General features: G+C 37.0%; 1 protein-coding gene across 3 annotated transcripts in view; it reads right to left on the bottom strand.

Moving 5' to 3' along the window:
- Window positions 1–23684, bottom strand: part of ZNF516 (zinc finger protein 516) — a 79256-nt gene extending 55572 nt beyond the window's left edge. The window contains exon 1 of one of the 3 annotated variants that reach the window (XM_075213216.1): window positions 23599–23684. The gene's annotated coding sequence lies outside the window, so the exon portion shown is untranslated. Of the gene's footprint in view, window positions 1–8473; window positions 8573–19127; window positions 19447–23598 lie in introns of those variants that run through there. The other 2 variants (XM_075213215.1, XM_075213217.1) reach the window with 2 other exon arrangements.
- Window positions 23685–24044: the final 360 nt, after the last annotated feature.

Below are 24044 nucleotides of genomic sequence, written 5' to 3'. Positions count from 1 at the left end.
GTTTATAATCGCTTATATTCTGCTCCCTTACTGGTTGTTTAAAATGTGGGTCAGCAATAACATAGGCTTAAACACCTACTAAAAACATGTGAATAAGGACAGCACTGCACATGGCGTGGCAGTATCATGATGGGGGAGTGGAATAGAGGCAAGCAGAGAAAATAGTAAGAAGAGCAGGGTGCTCAGCCAGCAGAGTTATGAAGAAGGGCTCCTGTCAAATCAATGTTGGAAGATTGTGGCACCAAACGCACCCCTAAATATAAAAGTGCACACATGCAACATGTTTAAATTGTATAAAGTACAAATGTGTAGTAATCCATAGCAACATGCTCCAACTTGTCTACGGTTACTTAAAACAAAGCACAAGGGAAAAATGATATCTATAATTGTGTTTCATATAGGAGGTGAACTTGATACCACAGCCTTCCCTCACCATTTCACAAACCCTTCACAACTCCACGCATTAAATTGGCTATATGTTGACCTAGCCCCTCCCACTATAAAGCTTACCTACACATGGCTGCCTAGAAGACGGTCGAGCTGAAATACTCTGCGCTACAGTTAATATTCTAAACACATTTAATCTCTGCACAACCATGTTTATCTTTATTTGGAGAATATTATAACATTTTCTCAACCTAGCCAAACACTAAAAGTTATACACACAAACATATGCACCATAAAAGAAACGGGAAACCTCTCCAGTTACACGGTTATAGCATGTAAACACAATATTTGGAAATAAAAGCAAACCGAGCACCTTTACCATATTAAAATATAATGGAAACATTAAATCTAAACATGTAAAAAGAAAATATGTACCCTTAATATAATATTGCTTTAGTGCACAGGGTAAAAGAATGCAGGTCTGTGAAATGACAGAATGTTCTCATACTGCCCCCATGTATGAGGTGGACTGTTTAATACATGGGAGTGGCATGCTACTGATGTAAGATGTTTTATGAAGAGGAGCTTTTATTAGAAACAACATTTAATTGTAGAGAAGAACTTGACAAACATGTAGGACATGATTTACAAAAGATTTTATTATTTGTTTTTTAAGGTAATCTGGTAAGAATAAGCTGAAGAGGTTGTGAAATTTAGAAAATAAAAGTGTAAAACACATGCATGTATAGATGGAGTATTGCAGGTCTGCAAACTGGCCTTTTTTTTTTCCCCACAGTTATTTGTCAAAGTCAGAGGCCTACAAAGCATAGTATGATAAAGGACACAACAGTGGTGTAGGAGTGAAATACCTTAAGCTTAGCATTTGGTTTGCAATTCAAAACACAGATGTGTTTATATTTTAACACAGTCATTACAGTATCAGACAAATAGATTACTTCGTCTGTGCCTTTGTCAGTAAATAAAACACATGGAAAATATAAATGCTTTTCTATTAAAGCAATACTATTTTTAATTGCAAGCCAAACCAGGTTTCCAGATACAACAATAAAGAGAAAGGAATTTTACCAAATGATATGCCTATGGCAGTCATACTGAAGCTTATTCTGATTAGGTCTAAGATACACACTGGAAACGCACACTAGAACATGGAGAAAAGGGGAAGCTAGCAGCATGTCCACACTTCTCAGGCATAAAATATTCACAGTGTACACATTTACACTGTATATTTCAAATAAATACGTTTAACAAAAAATAATACCACACTATTGTAAAAATAGGGCTTTTGTATTTTATAACTACACCTCCGTTTTTAAATTTGTCCATTAAAGTATTTACAAAAATGTCAATTTTTAAAAGCAGTGACCTATTGTAACTTTTCTTCTACTGTAAAGGTTGAAAGGAAACGATCCATTTACTATAAACAGCTCCTCCTATTGACCCTTTGCTGGCAATTCAGCCAGACACACCTCTCTGTGTTTTTAACCACTGGTGAGAAGCAGCTCCCTCTGAACAATACCCAGCAGTACATGGTGCCTCCATCTATGTTTTCAGGAAGCTTCCAGATGAAAGTCTACTTGCAGGGGAAGACAGACTACAGTGCAGGAAGGGGAACAATACCACAGGGTTCAAGGTGTTTAGTCTTTAGCACAAATTTCAGCAGGTTTTTCATATATCAATAGAAAACATGGAGACCAGATGAGCCCACATTAAGCGAGCCTTAGTGTCATCTTGGAATTAATGTGCTGATTTATTAAAAAGAAAAAAAGATAATTTGTTTAAGAGTTCTTTAAAATAGCCAGATTTAACTTCCAAGTTTGAAAGTATGAATGTTGAAAATATTAAAAAAAAGTTGTTGCACTGTTTGTAAAAATGTTAATGATTTTCAACCAGTTGGGGGAAAAAAGTATTTTTTTTTCACAGTATGTCACCATAAGTGGAAGTAAACACAAAATAAGCAGGGTGTGTTACCTTTTGCAGCATTTCAGAGAAGCTATGGTTAATTAGAAGAGTCAGAAGTTGCTCACTGCATGTTGTGCCCACAGAAACCCTTTGATCTTTCCTAATGACAGCAATTTATTATGTGGCCAATTGTTTTTTTAAAAATAAATAAAACAGAGCAAAGGCTTTCTTTTCTTTACTCACAGCATATGAAGTATAGTACTAACAACTTTAAGTAACATTATTGTGGTAGCTCCTAGTCAGCAAACACTAAGATTGCAAAAAGGATACAGATGACCATTTTCTTTTAGTCATTCTGTGCTGTTAAAACACGACATACGCACCAGGCGCTCAACTGCGCCACATAATAAAACAATTGTGCTCCATCTGCATTTCAGCAGAAACCACTCATTCATCCCTTTTAAACAAGTGAATTCCATTTCGTGGTGTGTATCAAGAAATCAAAAAAAACTTTTTGGCTAAATTGAAAAAAAATATATATATATATTTGACATCCGCTATATAAAATAGTGGGCCTATTATGCATTTGTGTTCCCAGGACATGCCTAATTTTCCACTGAAAAGTTTAACTTTTAATTTTTTTTTATAAAAGTGGAACCATATTAAATGAAAATTCATCTCCAGGTTTTTGGTTGCTTCACTTTATAGAATACCGCCCATAGAATTCAAGGCAACAGATATTCACATGGTTAGCGTGAACATGTTTATAACCGTTTTACAGTTTGTATTTTAAGCACTTAGAATGAAGTTCAGAAATTCACAAATAAAAAAACCATCTTGAGACATACCTGTCCCTTTTTTATTGTTTGTTTGAAATTAATAGTACATTATGATGACAACTTGCTTTGCATATAATGCAGCATTGGATTGTACATCTACTGTTGCTAAACAAACCGGCTACACCCAAGTCAGGGGACTGTTTATAATATTATATTGTTTGGCTAGTGTCACATAGCTCTGCATCAAATTTGGCTATTTCCAGCAATCAGAAAAGAAGTACAAACTCAGCATCTTTGTGTCACCAGACATTTCAACCAAGTAAGCAGAATTAAGACTTACAAACTGTACAGAAATGCAGATGGAAAAAAAAATGTGTTTTCGTGCATAAAGATTTCAGCATAATGCATTTTCTATGTTTTACTTAGCTTTCAGTGAGAAAATAAAGTATTCTTAACTAGGATACATAGTATCCTAGTTCCTTCATCCATTAGCCATTTGATTTTATGACCTGTACATCTGTGTTTGGTGAAAAGGTCAACAAACCTTTTGAACCAAGATGTAAATGTAAACATACAACCAAGATAGACTAGTAAGCAGCAAAGCCTATTAGTTACTATATCAAAAAGGACCAGTTATTGTTTTACTCCTTTGCTTAAGTGAACTAAAGACTTTTTTCTTTATATAAGGACTATTTACATAATGTCAACATAAACAAAGTTTAGCATTGCTGTGAAGTTTACAGCCCATAGTTGCAAGCTTAAAATATTTAAAAGGGCTTATCCAACTTTGTCACCAAATTACTTAAGTACAGGGTTCTAGTCTCTACCTTAGGAGCCACCACCAAATGCTCAATAAAGCAGAGTCCAAAAACTCACTTATAGCAAAGACCTCTTAATCTAGCGCAGTATTTTTAATTGAAACTCTTAGAACTGTGTGTTTGATGGCTGCTGCTCAAAAGGAACATTGAAGGCGATTGGCTAGACTCTTTGCTAAATGCAAGTGTTGGGGCTGGGAGGTACGTTGGCTCAGTGGTTAGCACTTCTCTCTCACAGCACTGGGGTCATGAGTTCAATTCCTGAGCATGGCCTTATCTGTGTGGAGTATGTATGTTCTTCCCATGTTTGCGTGGGTTACCACCCACCATCCAAAAACTCACTGGTAGGTTAATTGGCTGCTAACAAAAATAACACTAGTCTGTATGTGGTAGGGAATTTATACAGTAAGCGCCAATGGGGCAGGCACTGACATGAATGACAATCTCTGTACAGAGTTGTAGAATTGGTAGTGCTATATAAAAATGATGATGACCCTGTTAAATAAAGCGAATGGTGGGGGGTCCAATATAAGTAATATTATTGGGAAGGTGATTTAATACAATACAGCAGTAATCTCTTTAAAAGTTCAAGAGGAGAGAAGATTTCACACGGGGAGAAGTTTTCTGTAGTGTGTACCTCGGTGGTAGTCAGTATAACGGTGCTGTAAACACAGACAGTGATTACAGCGACAAAAACAATCCGAATCATAACACACAGACATGTCAAAAACACAGACTTGCGTATACACAGAAACACCACAGTTCCGATGTGAGGAGAGCCCGACACTTGACAATTACATCATTTTGAACCGCGACTTGCATATTTAAGGCGGCAATGCAACGGACCCGGAGTAGGATCATGTAATATAAGTATGAACTTCACCGTAGGGTTAGGATTAAAGTTCATATTTACATTACATGATCCTACACTGGGTCAGTTGCATTGCCGCTTTAAATATGCAAGTCGCTGTTCAAACGGACGGGCTCTCCTCACATCGGAACTGTGGTGTGTCTGTATACGATATAAGTCTGTGTTTTTGGTGTGTTATGATTCGGATTGTTTATGTCGGTGTAAACACTGTTGGTGTTTAAAACACCGTTAACACGTACTACACCCGTGTACCTAGCTTAAGTCCACTTCTTCAACTGAATTAGAAGACAGTTATTCCGAAGAAAGCTAATCCTAATGTTCCAATATAGAGCACATACAAATTCTGTAAAGAAAATTGAAGAGGTTGATGTTGTTTGAGGACTTGATAGTGAAAATGCACATTTAAATGAATTTATAAAAAAAATTTAAACAGATTTTTTTCCAAGATGCCAAAATGCTTAGTGAGGCAGTAGATACTTGTTTCTAAAAGGGACCATGAACATTAATCAATATATATTATACTTTAGAAAACTGCATCTGAAAATGTTTCTTCAATGAAGCTTTTCCATTACTTATTATATGCAAATATGATTTTCATTCAGTTATTTCTTAAAAATACAAGGATTAGAATGGAACAGCACTTTCAAGGCCACTTTTTGAATATATATGCATCTCTGGTTCTAACTCTAGAGACAGAACTGTGTCCCCCAATCACTGTCTCAATGTCACCTAACCAGGAACTGTCCCATTGGAGGGAAGCTCATGTACATCATCTCTTTTGGACTTAATTAATAATAGTTCACTTGTAATACTTATATAATTGTGGCAGGTATGGTGCAAACAGAGTCTGCCAATGTGCGGCAAAAATATTGAAGAGTCCTGTTAAAAATAAATAAAAAAATAAAATTCTAGCCCGGTCATGAAGGAGTAAAAACCATCCAGTCTGCAACATTACTCTTTAAATCCAAGATGGCTTATAGAAATATATACATAAGTTTTAATACATTATCAGAACTGAAGAGGGTTGAAATACAAGTTGTGACGGCAGATATTTTTTCCTATGCACAGCACTAATCCAATAAAAGGATACTGCAGGCAGTCTCTTTGTTTGAAATGGCTAAAAATAAACTGTAGCTTGCACTCAGCTGTATAGCAAATGTAAACACAATGAAGACATCTCAAGCTCTGTAAAGGTATGAGACTTGCGACATACACATTTCAGAAATTCAGAATAGTATTTTTAGCCCTATAATTGGAGACTCCAAAAATCTCGATAGAGGTCTTTCCCAACATTTTCAGTTAAAACAACAACAAAAAAAGCCCAAAAACTGATTCCAGAGTTGATTCAGCGATGCTTGAAGGTGCCTGTGTGAGCGCAGCACGGGAACTTCCCCACACTGCTTCCCATGCAACCACAGTCGTAAATTATAGGGTGTTGGAAGTAGCGTGATGTTCCCCTCTCTCAGGTTCCTTTAACTTTTATAGAGCAAAAGTCATACCTCACCTGAAGTGGATCTGTAACGTTAGGTGCACACTGGAGGGTTTTATTCCAATAATCGGGTCAAATCAGCCAACATACCACCGTTCGGTCAGAAGTTGGGTTAGTGTGTATAATGACACGATGGTCGAAATTCGTTGATTGTCAGCTCATTTGGTTGTTCAAACTGTTTAATATTTTCCCACTAATCAACTAACAGTTTAGTAAATATACCCCTAAGGATTGAAGAGGAAGAAAATGAAGAAATATGACACAGAATGTGGGAACGTGGTACAAAGATTCATTGGTGCTACATTTTACCCCCTTCCCTGGAGTCCTCTCCCCTGTCTCCCGACACCATCCCCTCAGACCAGAGACACTTTCACCTAATATAGCCAAGGCAAATTATGGTAGTCTTTATTGTAACAAGACTCGTTTAAAATAAGATAAAATACGAAATTATACAGACTTCATCTTTTATGGCAATTTTGATTGGCACTGACAAACACTGACTATTTTGCATAAAAAAACACTAAAAATAAGCAGTGAAATCCAGCATCTATCTATCTATCTAATATATATATATATATATATCATTAATTTCTTTACATACATAAATTAAGCTCTGTTTATCTAGTGTACCTGCATATGCAACCTCCAAAACTATAGATTTCCTAAATCAGCATTTATATTACATAAAACATCTTCAACATGATTTCAACATTTAGATTGTGGTTTAATCATACAACATGTTTTCGCAAATGGACTTTGGCCTAAAATCTTAATTTACTACATGCACTCGGCAAATGTTTACCAAAATGAAGGCCATTTATTGCGAGGATCATCTCATGTTAGGGTGAACACACTTATCAACTAGTACAACAAGTCTAATAATTCTTCAACCCTGGTTGCAGACATAAACACACATTCTTTTATGACAAGATTTTCAGAACACAGGACTCAAAACTCCCATTCAATAAAAAGATGTAAGCTAGCTGTAATCTAGGCCAGGATACAAAGATAATTCACTTTTTCAAGTTTGCATATATCAGATAAAGACAAAATGAACTTGAAAAGGTGCCAATTTCACCATTCCCCCTCCACCCATACAAATACGGAAACAGTAGCAACTGATTTTTTTTCTTCAGTGTGCTCCCTGGGCTCTGCTACTAAATTGCTGTTGTCTTAAGGTAGGTGCAGCTAACAAATTATTACTACTAATACCAAGGAGTACTGAGTAAATATAGTTTGATTCTATAGAATGCATTTAAGAGCACAAAAATAACTGTGATAAACCACCAAGTTTCAGCAGTCTGGCAAGCAGGTCATTTGCATAGGATAAAGAAAGGAGATTGCTGCTTTTGTTTAAAGCAGTTTAAACTCCCACAGGCCCCCTCTACACATAAAAAAAATAAAACTGCCTCAAAAGTTTCATAACCCGAGGCCTCAATACGGTTTTCTCTGTAAAAATTAGGTTGCATCAAAATATGTTTTGTATCTGAACAATAACAATCACTATGTCTAACAAATAACATGGTTGCATAAAATGATGCAACCACTGACACTGCAGCAAATTACCAGAGACAAATGCTAAAAGGCCACTTTTATAATCTGCTGGATAAATGCACTGCTCATGCAAAGTTGTCAGCTTGTGTCAATCAGCAGTGCTTTTGTTAAATTAGGATGCTGAGAAACACCTCTTTGTCATGAGGCCTGACTTTATTTACTCTGCTCCTGTAACCCTACAGCAGTAGATCTGACACTTGCTTACATGGCTTTTCTGTGCTGCAGCGATACAACATATATTATCATTGTACAAACACTGGCTAAAAGGCTCCAGCTGGATACCAGGAGGAGCAACAGCATATAATGTAATCAACTAATGGGCATATTTAACCCATTCAAAGAAGGTAGTTTATTGTGATCCACATGGAGTTCTTAAAACGCCTTGTTTTACAGCAGGAGAGCTTTCAATGAATAAAGCAAAATTACATAATTTTTTTTTGCAGGTAAACAAAACAAAATAAATGAACTATGGTTACATAGGAAGACCCGTAAATAAAAAAATAAATAAAAAAAAAAAAGTTGTCTGTTTGTAAATTGTGAGATAATAAACTGTATATTGTATCACTGGGTAACAGGTGGTCCTCAAAAGGAGTAGCATGAAATTAAACCTTAAAAATAATAAGTGTCAAGTTATAAAAGGAGTTTCGCCTTTCCTTACATGTCAGAACAGGTCTAGTTACTCACTACACCATTCACAAGTTGCTCACAGGACACCGATTTTCATTTTCAGAGTGTCCATCCCAAGAATCAAGTGACTGACCCGGAACTGTAAATAGATGACCTCATTAGCAGTACTGTGGGCAACTGCAGACATTTTACAAAGAAAAAATTAGACAATGAAATTATAGCGCAGTCCAGTAAGCAAAGGCTTACATTGGTGCATATTTATAGGAATTTTAAAGATATGTAAGAACCATTACCTTAAGGGCTTCAGCCATTTTTCTTTGAGACCATATAAAGGTTATAATTGTATGTTGACAGATCTTTAAGCTTTATCATATTATGATGGTGAATCTGAAGTGACAGATGCACCTTAACAATATTTCCGATAACGATCCCTACCCATTGGTACCCGCTAAACAATGCCTAATAAACACCACTATTAATCCCAATGTGTTATTTTGAAGCAAATGCAAGTAAATAGAGTAGGCAGTGTCAGAAAAATCCCAACTACAAATGCGAGTATGGGGTCATAGGGTTCAATACCCATTTACATGCTTTTACTATTGTAAAAAAAAGTATATACTTTGACATCAGGGGACAGGGCCCAAGGCATCCCAACATCCATTTCAGGTTTACAAAATCAGAAGATTAACTATCTCTACGTACATTAGATCACCTATGGCACAGTGAATCAGTGCAAAGACTTCACTATACTTCATTATTCTTATCACAAACACACTGAATCGCTAGCACGACATTTTGATGCTTTTATTTTTATACACAAATTGCCGTCCCAAAACAAATATCTAAACACAGGGGAGGACATTTGTGGAGCCAGCCTAAATAAATACACGTACAAATGTGGCACTCTTACCACTAACAAACCTGTAAACTCTGGAATTATACATCTACAGCACTGGTAATATGTTTTAATCAACAAGCACACAAATGTGATATTTCCCATTCAAATGAATATAGTAGTTGTAGAGAAAAGTAACATACTATATCGGCTTTATTTAAGTTATGTCTTACTACACAGCAAACATCTTATAACTGTGAGGCAGCCATATGTGGGTGAAAAGGACGGAAGCAAGAGAAATATAGGGAAAAATAATAAGGCCCACCTCTAACTAAACAATGTCCACTTTGCATCCCAACACAATGTCTTTATGGCACTCAAACCCTGGTTACTGGTAAGAATATATAACTTCTTAGCAGTTTTAATCCAAGTTGTCATTGCTAATTTAAAGCTTGCCAAGTGATTACCACGGCAACCAGTCTGGAGCCTTCTCTTCCTATAGCAACCATGATGTACTGGAGCGAGAGGCTTTAAAAAGCCTATGTTATTATAACTCGATCCCAAAATTCCTTCATCCACTGCCATCAAGTGACCAATGTGGCGCTTGGAGACTGACTGGCTTAGATCAAGAACAGGTTCCTCTCATGAAAAAGAAAAACAAACCACAAAATATATGTTATTGCACCTGTAAGGGGTGAATGTATATAAATATTCTTGTTATGGGACTTCTCCTGAATGGTGTGGTATGCAAGCAGACTTTCTAACACTATCAAAAGCTGGGTGCACACTACAGAATTTTCCACCAACTTTATGCCGATCGATTTCATATCTGATTGATGGTCCGATCGCTCGGTCCATGGACTGCATACACACTAGCCTTGTTTGAGACGAGTGACTTTTTACAGCCATGCTGTCATGAGCAATAATTTTCGTACACACTGAAGCAACATTTGCGGGGCATGTAACAATATACCAAAGACATTAGCATAAAGGGGCAGAGCTTTCACTATAGTTAACACCCAAAACCGCATAAAAAGAGAAGACCACATTGTCTCTTCATGCATTCCTATAAAATAGAAGTTTATTACCATACATAACATTTAGAAAAAACATTTAACTTGTGAAGTGCAATGCAATAATTATTCCCTAATAACAAAATCCCTTTGTATGTAATGGTCCTGTACAGGTAATAGCCCAAAATCTCCATACACAAGGTTATTATACATGAATAGGCATCGCCCACAATGCTCCAATCTCTGTAGGCATCATCGCTGATTGGTCCACAGCAGAAATGAACTCCCATGTCTGAGTGTATAAAATGACAGGAGCTTGCTTGGCGCTGAGGAACGTGAGAAGATGGCGGGTGAGGAGAAGGTGTCAGTGGGGGTTGCAGCTATGGAGACGAAGATTGTCATATTCTGCAGTAAAAGAAAATTGTACTTTTCATGCAATAAAACTGTTGCATGACCACTGTGTGGTTTATTCTGGGTATTTTATAAATATTAGTTAATAAAAGTTATTATGACTTTAGAAGTTTAATAGTTTATAAGAGTACAAGTTTATAAGGGGTAAATATGAATAGGTTCCCAATATAGATGCAAAGGGTAATATAACACACGTGCTTTACACAAGTGTAATGGTCTGCAACCAGACAGGTGCAATACACATCTATTCAAAACACAAGTCAGTGATGTGCGGATACTGCACCGCGTGGGAATGGTACAGGCATCACAAATTTACATGCACACACCCCCCAGGTAGAGGCAGTATCGGAGGATTGTCGTGGATGGGTCGGAAAATTATACACACTACACAATGGAAAGGAGATTGGAACAAAACTATTGAACGGTACGACCAACCAAATGAGGCGACAATCGTTCATTTGGGCAGACTTCGACCACCGTGTCACTACACATACTGGCCCGACTTTAGAATGAGCGGTCGTATGTCGGATGGTTGAGCAGATTATTGGACAAAAACCCTGTAGTGTGTACCCAGCTATAGAAACTAAGTGATGTGTCATTGTTTCTGTTCTCCATAAACCCTTTTATCTTCTCTCAGAACAATCGGTGATAATCCACTCATAATACAAGGCAGCATTTGTCCTACAGTGTTATGGGATATGTGTCATGTCACTGGTGGTAATAGTCACTCCATCTCATAAGCTACAGAGCAGAGCTAGAACTAGAAATGTTAGCGCCTGAGGCAAGAAGGAAAATTGCCACCTCCCTTGCCCTCAACTGTATCCTAATTAAACTAAAATATTATTGACCCTGCTCTACCCTTCAGTTTTGCACCCTGGGTGTTTGTCCCTTTCACACAGCCCTAGTTAGGGCTACACAGAGTTACAACATAAAACGTCTAGCACAGGGGTACTCAACAGGCGCAGAGAGGGCCAAATCCAGACCACTTCCACTTTTAACAATTGCCCTCCTACTTTAGTTACATACATCTAAGCGATGGAGCAGAGAGCTCTGTAATGGGCCTTCTGCTCTGACTACAGACACTGGCATCTAATGGACGCCCCAAGATACTATGCTTAAGGCCCAGCATTCTGGCTTGCTAAACTTACATTTGCTTGATGGATGAGTGGGTTAATAATAAATGATGGAGGGTTAATGGTTGATGGATGAATGGATGAATACAATAATGAAATGTGCTGTGCATGCCTGTAAACTGCACTCACAATCCATGCCCACAGGCAGGGTCACACCTTGGAAAATAGAGCAATTACAGCATTGCTTCCAGTCACAGCACCGCCCACTTTGCAAGAGTCCCCATGGCATCTTATGTTGGTCCAATATCACTGTCCAATTTAGCTCTTTAGCTCCACTTAGGTGGCCAAAACAGATCGGATCTGTTCGTCAGGTGGGTCTTTCACTTCTGTTGTCACTGGAGCCTGTTAATGCAGTTCTAAGATGTCTGCACAGGCCAATAGTAGTCATCTTACCACAGCATTTACAATCATGCCTAATGATTAAATTATCATCCTCACTTTGAAGTCCTGCATGCTCAAAATTGGGACAACTGTCTGAAATTTAATGACAGTTTTCCAAAAAAGCAAAGATTTCAAAATAGGACGTCAATGTAAATGACAATATGAAATACTTCTTACATGGATTTATATTGTGTCAAGCTCTTTTTTAGGAAACTACACATTTAAACCAATATAGAAATATATTCTTACCACTAAAAAAAGGATTTATGAACTCTCTGCAGTTGGTCTACAGAAAATGCGTCATTATGAGCCTGATCTTCAGTTATGAGTAAAATACAGCGAGAGGGTGCAATTTTACACCTTAGCAAAAAAATCAGGTTGAAGAGGGGACAAATTTAAAATGGGGAGATATATCCAGAGTTAGAAAAAGGGTGTGTCCCTGCTCAACTCTAAATCCCAGTGGAAAATAAAGTTCCCAGTATTTGTGTGTTACATACAAAGGCACTCAATATTATTCCTTATTGTACAAAAGCACAACCACAACACATGATGACTTGAAATACAACAAAGAAATCCAGAAAGCAGTAAGTGTCTTTATTAAGATTTGGTATGTACTAATAAATAAGTTGTCTGAAGGCAAAACAAAAAGCTTCAGATTAGCTGCAGACCTGAACTAATTAGATGACTACAAATGGATTCTTACAAGAGAACAATTAAGTACTTGTTAACATATGCAGGACCAACATACACCTATGACATCTGCTAAAATAAGAGACAAACCTCAATATTTTAAATTGCTAAACACTACAATATTCAAAATAAAGATACGAGTTAATTAATCTGCCAATGACAACATTAAATAATAAAATGCTGCCTTTAATTCTGCAATAATTGCTGCTGTGACTTTAATTCCAGGAATGCCGGAGTAACTGATAGCAGGAAATGCAATAATTGTTGTAGGCATATGGCTGTATCCAAGGACAAAAGGGTAACTAAAACAGCAGCAGGAAAATGGTAAAATTAGCTCTCTACGCACCAAACTACTATGACACTTTGAAACTGAAGACAGGATATTTAAAAGCAAAACTGACAAGTTTATAAAATCACACTACTAGGCCAATAATATCACATATAGTGCAATAATAGATGGAAACCAATGTAGTTTATGAAAGGAAAGGGAGACAAAAAATAAAAAAAAGCCAATAAAAAGTAAATAAAGTCCACTGTCACAAACAACCTCCTGAAACTTAATGTAACAAGATATACGAGTAATTTGCGGAAAATACAATTTCTATAAGATACTTTTATTTTTTCAAATAAATAGGCCAATAGTAATATATTATAATTCTAACAATAAAATAGGATAGCTGGAGAAAATACCACCCTACTAACAGACATATGAGTGAATAGAGGAGAAGTACAACTGTATCAAAATAAGTCATCTGAATTTAGCCTCTGGAATGTCCACTCCTCCACATGAAGCCAGAGAGGAACTAGGAGGGAATGCAAAAGTACAAGCATACATTCTGCAGTTACTGGTAAGTATATCTCCACACAATTATAACTAGTAATTTCACACATCACCTATACACAATAGAAACTGTCAATTGGTTGTCATAACTGATATTCATGAGAATGTAGTCTATCAATTCATTAAGAACAAGCACCTCGTGAATAGTTGTCCTAGTCAACAAATAGACTGTTTCAACAAGAAGAATTGCTAGACTAAAAAAAATAAAAAATTTAGGTGACAGGGGCATAATAAACTTTACTTATTTTGAAATTAAATATATTTGAGCTGTTCTTGCAAATTCAAACAATGGCAATTCTATTTCTGCAGTATACTTTTTTCTTTAAAACTATATAGCTTGGTAAAAAACAATCTATGTACTATGGTTAATATAACTGGATCTTCTGGGTGATCTTTTATTTCACTGTGGCTGAAATCACGTTATGGAAGGCTCACATTCGATCACACCCACCAACAGAACATAAAGGGCTCCACAAAACGGAAATCACCACATAAATGACCACTGGAAAGTCAAGTAGTGGGTGCAGGAACAACGATCCTCAATGTCCAAAAATAAATTTTAAAAAAATCATTCTAAAATTTGAATGGCACGGTCTGAACACCCTCCCTGGTTTGGTGGCCACAAGCAAGCTACTAGTATAAGAGTTTGTATTGGTATATGCATTTGAACATGTTAAAAATGCATAAGTCAAACACGTGTTTTCCTCATTTGGCCAGTGGGTGTGTGTAATCAAGCCCTGAAAAAAACTACACTTGCATCCACAGATTTAGGAAAACTAGGAGATAATTTATGCTAATATTTTTGGTAGAGTCTATTACATAAACTAAATATGGGAAGAATTTATTAAAAATGTCTTTTTGTGTGCTTTTTCCTAATGCCCATAAATACCCGCATAATTCAGAATTCTACCAAATGAAAGCCCTATCTTTTCTCACACAAAAAAACAAATACAAATATTTGCTCATTAGAATTTGAAATAGGATAGAGATCTATCTATATTTAGATATATATTAAAAAATGATGCAATTGTTGTGGTTATGAGGCTGCTAACTGCTTCAGTTTATGAAGGGGTTAATACATGCAAAAATGTAGAGAAACAAGATACTGTATACTATCCCTTGAATGGGCTCATTTCTTGTGCATAACAGCCTGTATGCAGTAAAGGGGTATAGTAAACACATGTTGCTGACTTTACTCAATGTTGCAAGTTTGCCATTCTTAGTGTATTGTCTGCACATAACGTTTTCACTGAGGTAAAATGGCTGTACTCTATTAAGTCCTCTGGGAATGATAACCAGGAGCCAGTAGAACCTATTATCAATCTCATTTTCAGAACTAGTGTGATTAAATAGATCCAATGGTCCACCATTATTTTACTGAATTACCCACACGAGGTCCATTCTGTGATGGTCTTCTGAAGCAGAACACATATAAAGTTGTGCGGCCTACTGCCCAACTTAGCTATACCAAGTGATTAGTCATGCTGTATCAATCTGGTTGTTCAGCAGTAAGGCAACATTGCCAGATCCCAGGACTCCCATGCACATACATGCTGATGAGGGGATATAGTCCTAGGCACAATCATTCTTTTAAACTTCACACACCCAGGGCTAGATGTTGCCTATAGCAACCAATCAGATTCTAGCTTTCATTCATTTAGTGCTTTCTACAAAATGACAGCTAGAATCTGATAGGTTGCTATAGGCAACATCCCCACTTTTTCAAACCCGCAGCTTAGTAAATTTAGCCCCCAGTATGTATTAAACGTAGGAACTGAATGCTACTAGGACTATGTTCACATAGACACTGTCAGGTTTGTTGGCCACGTTTCTGAGCCAATTCAGAATCTTATACTCTGTCAAAACATCCCAGTAAATGTGTTTGCAGATTTACTGACAAATTAAATGTATCAAGCATAATAGCTGGATAGATGGATTGATCTTGAAAGAAAAAAAAATCCAGGTGAATTACAGCAGCAAATTTTATACACCCTTTCAAAATGGAGAAAAATCTGATTATGTGTAATTTTACTGTTTTAGGGACATCATATACCCTCTTGAAAAAGACAATCTATTATTGCATTATATCCTGCTAAACTGTCATCACCCCTATAAAAACTAAACAACACACCTGGGGCTGAATGAATGACTGGAACACAAAACAAAATTTCTATTTCACACATGAAAAAAAGTCAACATGCCAGAAACAGGTGACACTAACAAACAGCTCCAACATACGCGACAGTGGCAGAAAAAAAAAACTAAATTTAGGAATTGAGGCAACATGCAGCAGACTCTATATTCTAATTTTAGGAGTCTATTAAATCTTTGAGGTCACTAAACCACAACTTTTCCAAGAGAAAATTGAGACTACATCTGTTTACTAAACAATAAAATGAAGCCCCCACACAGACATCTCTTTCTCCTTTGCAATACCTTCGAAAAGGGTTTTGAAGCCAAATATATATACTTTGCCTATGTATCATTCCACACAGTGCCATGTTTACACCGATAACGTTCCAAAGCTTTGCAATATACACCACCGAAATACAGACTAATCCATAATTTCCTACATAGTAAAAATGCCCAAGTTACGGTTATACTGACGGTAACATGCAACAGGTGTATTAAAAGATTATGAAAATCTTTTAGTGTGACAAATTTCATCATTAGGCCATGTTCTAAGTATTTCCATGTCTTGGTCAACTGGTAGACATGGTTATTTGAGGAGATAGTGGAGAGATTTGGTGTAGGCTTCACTTGGAAGTGGGAACATTGCTCAAATACTACTATACAAACAACATTTCATAAGGGATTTCTGAAAGCAGTCCCGACTAGTATGTTACCAATCATAGATGCCAACCATGCACATCAAGTGGATGTTTCGTTATTCTGTATGGTCATATTTATTTTTATATTTTTTCATATCTAGAAACTGAAATCTAAGAGGTCTCCATCAACTTCTGCAAAATTGTGTAAAAAAACAAACAAACATAAAACACACACACACATGTATATACACACTCACATACATACCAAGTAATTTCTTTTGCATATTTGGAATATAAATTGTTCACTCAGTCACTAAGCATTGGACATGTTTGTGTATAAGGCAATTTCTTAAAAAGTAAAAGAAAAAGTACTTCACAAAATTGTAATTAGGTCTAACAATAAATGAGTTTTCTGAGGTAGACATAACGTAATAACTTGATTATTTAGCAATATGATCGATAGATGTCTGGAATCGCCTCCCATAATGAGATTGTGGAATACTACTGTAAGCACTGCCCACAACCGATATTAAAAACAACGTGACCTTTCTGAGTAAAATCGTTAAGTGTACAAACCTAGATTGCTCAATTTGTACTTTCCTGCCAAAAAAAAAGTTACAGGCTTCTAAACCAAGCACACCCAATTCACCACCTGTGAAACTTAGAACAAACAGAGACACTGGGGCTGTAATGTATGAATGTCCTGCTATTGTTTGCCACTCCATTCCAGAAAATGTCAATTGTGCTATACACAAACACACACAAGAGCACTGCAGAAGTCACACAGAACAACGGTCCTTTCAGACCACTGTAGAAAATGCATGTTAACTTAAACTCATGGAAACTATTTCTGTTGTTCATATATGTCTTATTTACAATGGAGTGTAAAACATGCAGTAGATCAGTCCATTAAAATTAACATATAGTCTATAAAGTAAAATACTACAGTGTGTGATAATGAATAGTTTACACCCTTACATTTTCATAAATAATGCACAATCCAAATACATCATATAAATGCTTATTGTGTAGATCTCAGAAAAAAATAATAATTAAAAAGTAGTATTTGATGACAAGACTGATATTTTGCAGTCGTGGCCTCTTAGCAATAACAGATCATTTTTGTAATGCTCATGACATAAAATAACCCCCCTCCCTCCTTCTATCCCTCAGTACAGTTACAGAGTTTTAGCCTTGATACAGAATTTCTTACCACCATTATCAAGCGATTTTACAAAGGTCGTCCTGACCCAATTGCCTTAGCACACTAAGCTATCAAATAGGACAACACATTAAATTCACATAACATAACCTTAGTTACACAACTGAAAAGAAGGACTAGTCAAGAAAGACATATGCCATGCAAAGTTGTGTGACTATAGCAGTATTCCAAGCAAATGGGGCTATGAATTAGTATCTTCAGCAATCTGCTAGTAATTAACTCTGAAAAGTGCCACTTCTAAGATCTGGAAGCGCTAAATACAGCACAGCCTGTGCAGGGAGACCTCAAAGAAACACACATAATGAGTTCTCATAACCCAGATCATTCAAGATGGCTATTGCCATTACCCTTGGGATACTAAAGATGTCTCCTTGAATTGCTGAACTGCACCACACTAATTTCAACACAGGTGCTCTTAAGCAATGCCACTCACAAAGTAAAAACAATAATAAACTGACACTATGAAATTGAGTGATTATATATATATATATATATATATATATATATATATATATATATATATATATATATATATATATATATACACACACACACATATAAACTCACCATATTTAGGTTATATATTTTTACCACATAAAAGTAGCTGAGTATTATGCAACAGTTAAGCATTTACAACAAAAAGCCTGGCAGAATGTCAATACAGTGTAATGGATTTACTTCATCTCCTTTCGTATACACATTCACACAAACATTTTTTGTTGCTTGCAACTTCCTTTTAAACACAGAATACTATTCAAGATAAAGAATAATGTATGTTTACTGTGGAACATATGGTCATGAGGGCTCTAGCCATGTTATCACAGAATATGAATATTCCAGGAGTATAATGTATAGATATAGGTTTAAACACTTTTTCTAAGCTGCTTGGTCTGGAGCAATGAATTATTAATCAGACCAATGGCTCTCACAGTAACCTAGCATTCCAAAGATTAAGCTTCTTTTCAAAGCCTCTGTGGAGGTGGAGTAATGATCAAGTTGCACCATTAAGGTAAACTAATGTGGGCTCTGCTGAGGACCTATATACAAAGGAAAGAGGCAGTAAAGTTTTCAGCCTGCTAGCCCTGGGGCTTAGAAGGGAAAGACGAGCAGTGAGCCTCCCTTCCCCTTTGTTGTTTAAAGTTATATTGTTTCCTTGTCATGGAAAGTCCACATTGAACAAGTCAGGACGGGAGTCTGCATTTTGGGGGCTTTCACTAGTCTCCTGCACTTCACAGTCAAGCACTTGGCAAAGCCATTACTAAGCTTCCCCCCCTCCTTCCTTTTGAAGACAATACGTTGGAGTGAGATACACTTTAGCACAGCCCAATGGCTGCCACGCCTTGCACTGCACTCTAAGCACCACAACAAACTTATTTCCCTGGATTTACCTTCCAAATCACTGCGTCTCGGCACCAAGCAATTCCAAAAAAAAAAAAAAAATGCCAATCCACCTCCAATATAATGATTGGGGAGAAGAAGAAAAAAAAACACTTCCAGGTCTTTGATGTCTCACTCCTCAATTGGAGATGAAAAAAGCAAAATAAAAAGTTATTTGTATAAAAATGGCGGCCCCAATGAGTGCGGACTGCTGCCCACGGAAGAGGTGCCCCTTAGTGTAATAGGGCTTTGTTGGGGGTTAGAAGTTGGGCTATGCCTGTTTGCTGAGCTCCTCTTTCTCACTCCCAGTACACAGTGTGACGTCCTCACTAGCAGTCTATAGAGGGGGGAGCCGCTCATACACGCCCAGCAATAGCCGGGACTCCTCCTCTGTACACTGCAAAGCCAGCAGCACAGCAACAGCTCACCAGCCAGGTACAGGAGGGAAAGGAGAAGGAGAATAGCAATCATAGGTATTACCAGCTCCCAGCTACTGTATGGCTACTGCTAGTTTACTGCAAACTTTTAGATCCTCACGATTGATTAATTAGGGATCAATACACATAAGCAGTGTATCTGCCACACACACACACACAGGCACTAATAGACAGCTGTGGTAGGGCTTGGAAAAAAAAGACTTATGACAAGTCCAGTGATGGGAGGAGCGGGCACAGGACAGGGGGGAGAACAGAGGGAAAAAAAAATATTGCTGGCTGTCTCCTCGCCTACCCATTTCAAAAGCACAATAAGCTTCTCATTCAGGGACAGACCATTAGGGGGAGGCACAGATAATCCTGCCACAAGTAGATAGGTTGAGATTGCAAGCCAAAAGTATTTAGTAGTTGGGTCTCTTGGCATTAACCAGGACAAACGGTGGGATGGGTGGTGAGCAGTTCAAAGGAAGAGGCTGAGTTTATAGAAACTTTAATATTAGACATACAATGGACTATATGGGAAATGACCATTAATTAAAATATGTGGCCCAATTTGCCACTGTCCTTCATCTGCACTATTTTGAAAGTCGACCTGTCATTCAAATATTCCAGACTGCTGTAGTAAGTGAAAATAAGCTGACGTGTCTTGCATAGGAGTTTAGTTAGCCCCTTGTGTATGCCTCCCACCTTCAATTAGCAACAAGAAAAAGACAGACCCCAAAGCAGAAGAAACGTCACGTTGAATTTAGACATTTGCATCAATACACTTTTGGAACATCATGGGGTTTTAAGCTGCTTTCATGAAAGCAACACAATTTATAAAGGATTATATATTTTTTTTGCAAGCAAAGTTGGGTGGGGGATTAGCTATGCATATAACGTGGTATGGGTTCTTGACAGACATTCCGTTACTGAATGTGCCTTTTGTGCAGAGCAGAAATGGTCATTATTCATGGTATTCATGGGTCTGGGCTAGTAAGCAGCATTTTTAATTCTTTCAAAGTTGAGAACTTAAAGTTGAAAATATTTATGATTTTACACTTATCACACTCCCAGTGAGTGTTTAATGGCACGTTTCCCCATCTGTTGTCTTAAACAATTGTTCTACTGATGTACAAGATGTAAATGGTGGCATTATCTAAGGGATATAGCACCAACCTATTCTATAGAGCTGTATAAAGACAATCACCTACATATTTATCACAACACAATTGTTTCATTGTGTAAATGTGCTTATATATAGTATTGAAAGATCGTTATATCACACAAACTGCAATATTTAATGATATTTTAAAATATAGGGAATAACTTAAACAATATAGATGAGATAAATCAAACATGTCTACTGTCCATGGTGTACACGAAGCATCCATATTTAGTAAAGAACAGGTGCTGGTTTATTCTTTTACCAATCATACACCTGCAGCAGTGAAAGGGTTAATTTCAACTCCGCTGCAGTAAACAGGGCAACGCAAAGCCCTTTCCCTGGGAAGCAGACCTCACACTGCAGGTCTTACAGTACGTGCAGCAAGATAGCTGAAGTACAGCATAAGCCACCGCCACTCGCAGGACATTAACGATAGGTGTAGGATTCAGGAGAAATGGGAGAGCTCATCAGTTCTACTCCACACAGATCTAATCTCTCCTATCCATACATTCAGTAAATAGCTTAATAGAGGTCTTCTGCAATCGTTTAATGTGAGGTTCATAACATTTTAATGGCAAACTCTGTGTTAAGAGAATAAAAAAACAAACTGGTGTTGGAGAAAATATCATCCATACACCCACCCTTGTTCTTCAATACCCTCCCTTGTGCAGTGTAAATGACATGGGGACTATAGAGTCAGCTTCATATGATAGATACAGTGAGGGACGTACAAGTAAATACAGATGAGCTATTGCCTCAGAGGTTTGGAGGATGGGAGGCACGAGCTCCCCTTTCTGACACTGTATAGAGCAACAATAAGCCACCGGAGCAGGGGGGGATGCCACGGATTGGTGTGCTACCTTGTCCCTCTTCTCTAAAGGGAGGGGATAAGCAAATCATAGCTACTTTGCATCGGTTTATGCAATTCTCCCTTTGCAAGTATCTCATACATATAAAAAAATACATCTGACCTCCCATACTTTTCCATTTCCGCCCCTTAGAAGCCAGTTTACTACTATACTAAATAATCAGATCTTATATATTCTTTTGTTTCGAGACTGGTAGCAGGAAATAGTCAATTGCAGCATTGAGAAGTGGGGGGATGGGACAGGGAAGGGAGTTGTGCCTCTACCCAAAAAGGGACTTTGACCTTATATTGATCTACAAAGATGTCGGAATTTTTTTTAAAAAAATATTTTCGCACGCCAGCCCACATGTAATGGGCAAGGTCTCCTATACGTTAATGTCATTTCATTATTTAATCATGCGCCAGCAATCGTGTTTCCTTAAGAAAGGACTGACCTATTTTTGGCTGGAGATAAACGATCATGTTAACAGATGTTAATCTTGTAATCTGTTTTCCCTGTAAGCACTTCACATACACGTTATTTTATTTTATTTTTATTAGACTTAAATATATATATATATATATATATATATATATATATATATATATATATATATATATATATTATCACTTACTTCACATAAACACTAAATCTTGTGAATATAAAGACAGTGATTATTTTAAATACAGTATATCACCACTTCTCACTTTATAAATACCGAATTGTTTTGCCAGAACTCCCAGATGGATTATTTGCATTACAAATTCCACAGGTTACAGTACCCCCCTGTTCAGAATATATATATATATATATATATATATATATATATATATATATATATATATATATATATATATACACACACACACACACGTACACATTTATCCATACACATAGACACACACTTCAATGGACCCTCCCACATATTCTCTATTAAGCACCAGATATTTTCTAGACATGTAGCTCATTGCAAACGTAATCGGTTTATAATAACTAACTCAATACCAAACAATAGGTAAATATAGACTCAGCAGTGCCATGTCCTACTGTGAGCCAGTGAAGGCTTATTATGGTTATAATCGATGGAGCTTAGGACAGACCAACACTTTTCTGCTAAAATACAGAACCCTCTCTAATACTTAATTGCTGAAGGTTAGCTGGGTTTGGAGCAAACAAGGGCTGATTGTCATTCTACACCAACCTCCATACATACACAGCCCATTTCAATACCCCACCCAGTTAGCTTTTCACAAAGTTACCCATGCAAACTTTCCCAAACTTGTCCAAGCACATACATTCCAATTAGATCCTTATGTGGATCTGGGTTATATCAAGTAATCAGAGCTTTGAAAATACATTAGCATAAAAATATACATAGTAATAAACATTAAAGTTAAAACATCAACACAATAAACCATTGTTTATGAAATAAAAATCAATAAAGATTAGAATTATGCTGCTAAATGTTTTACACGTGAAATAATAGTTGCATAGCTTGTGTACTCTGTCCTCCACCCCCAACTTCCTTTGATAAATGGTATATACTTCTCTGATGTGTTTATGGCTTTGTGATATAGTCAGAAAGAGATACTGTAATGTAACTAAAAAAAGAAGAACAACCCTCAGCAGACAAAAGCATAGTCAGGCATTTTATGCACACACAATCAATACGATCAGCAAAGCCCCTTAATAATTTAAGTAGCTAGTGCTAGTCCATCTCGAAAGCTACATGACCCGTCACCATCCTCCCAGCATTATACTGAAGCTTATTTTTTTTTTCCCCCTGTTTCTAAAGAAAGCACAAACAACAATACAGTAAGTTATAGCGCCCTCATTAACCTATCTGAGAAAAGGTTGGCTCAGGACTCCATATCTTCACTGCAGTAAAACGATCATGGAAAAAAAAAAATAGACTGGTAGGTAAAAAAAAAAGCAAAGTTAACATTATAAGTCAACAAAATGCTCAACAAATTGGCCGCTAATTTCACAATACGAGCTTGGCTGCATCTCCATAATATGCTACACACAAATCCCAATCCTGCAAACGACTTACCTTTAGCTTTTGATAAAATATATAATATTTTATTGAGGACACAGACAAACAGGAATCTGAAGGTGAAACCATGCACTGAATGCAATAAAGAAAGAAGTGCACATGATTGACTGAGACTGCACCACTGTCTCAGAGGGGACACGGCTTGTAGCTTGTGCTGTCTCCCTGCCACAATCCTCCCCCACCGGCGGTTTTCTGCTGCTAAAGTTATAAGGCATATTGTTTAGTACACTCGGTAATACGTGAAAAAGTGGTGAGGGAATTGAGACTATATCTTTCAGTCATTTTCTCAATGTATAGGTTAGCGTGTCCCCCGCAGGCAGGGCAGTGGTTTGCCCTAAATTAAATGCACACACACTATCTACTATTGTCTCATCAGCACACACAAAGTTCTGCTTCAACGCGGGGAAAGTCTGCAGGCATCAAATGACTCTGAGATATTCTTC

The sequence above is a fragment of the Mixophyes fleayi genome, chromosome 5 (assembly GCF_038048845.1).
Source record: "Mixophyes fleayi isolate aMixFle1 chromosome 5, aMixFle1.hap1, whole genome shotgun sequence".
NCBI classification, from domain to species: Eukaryota; Metazoa; Chordata; class Amphibia; order Anura; family Limnodynastidae; genus Mixophyes; species Mixophyes fleayi.
The sequence above is the reverse complement of the archived record's forward strand: the minus strand, read 5'-3'. Positions and strand labels throughout refer to the sequence as shown.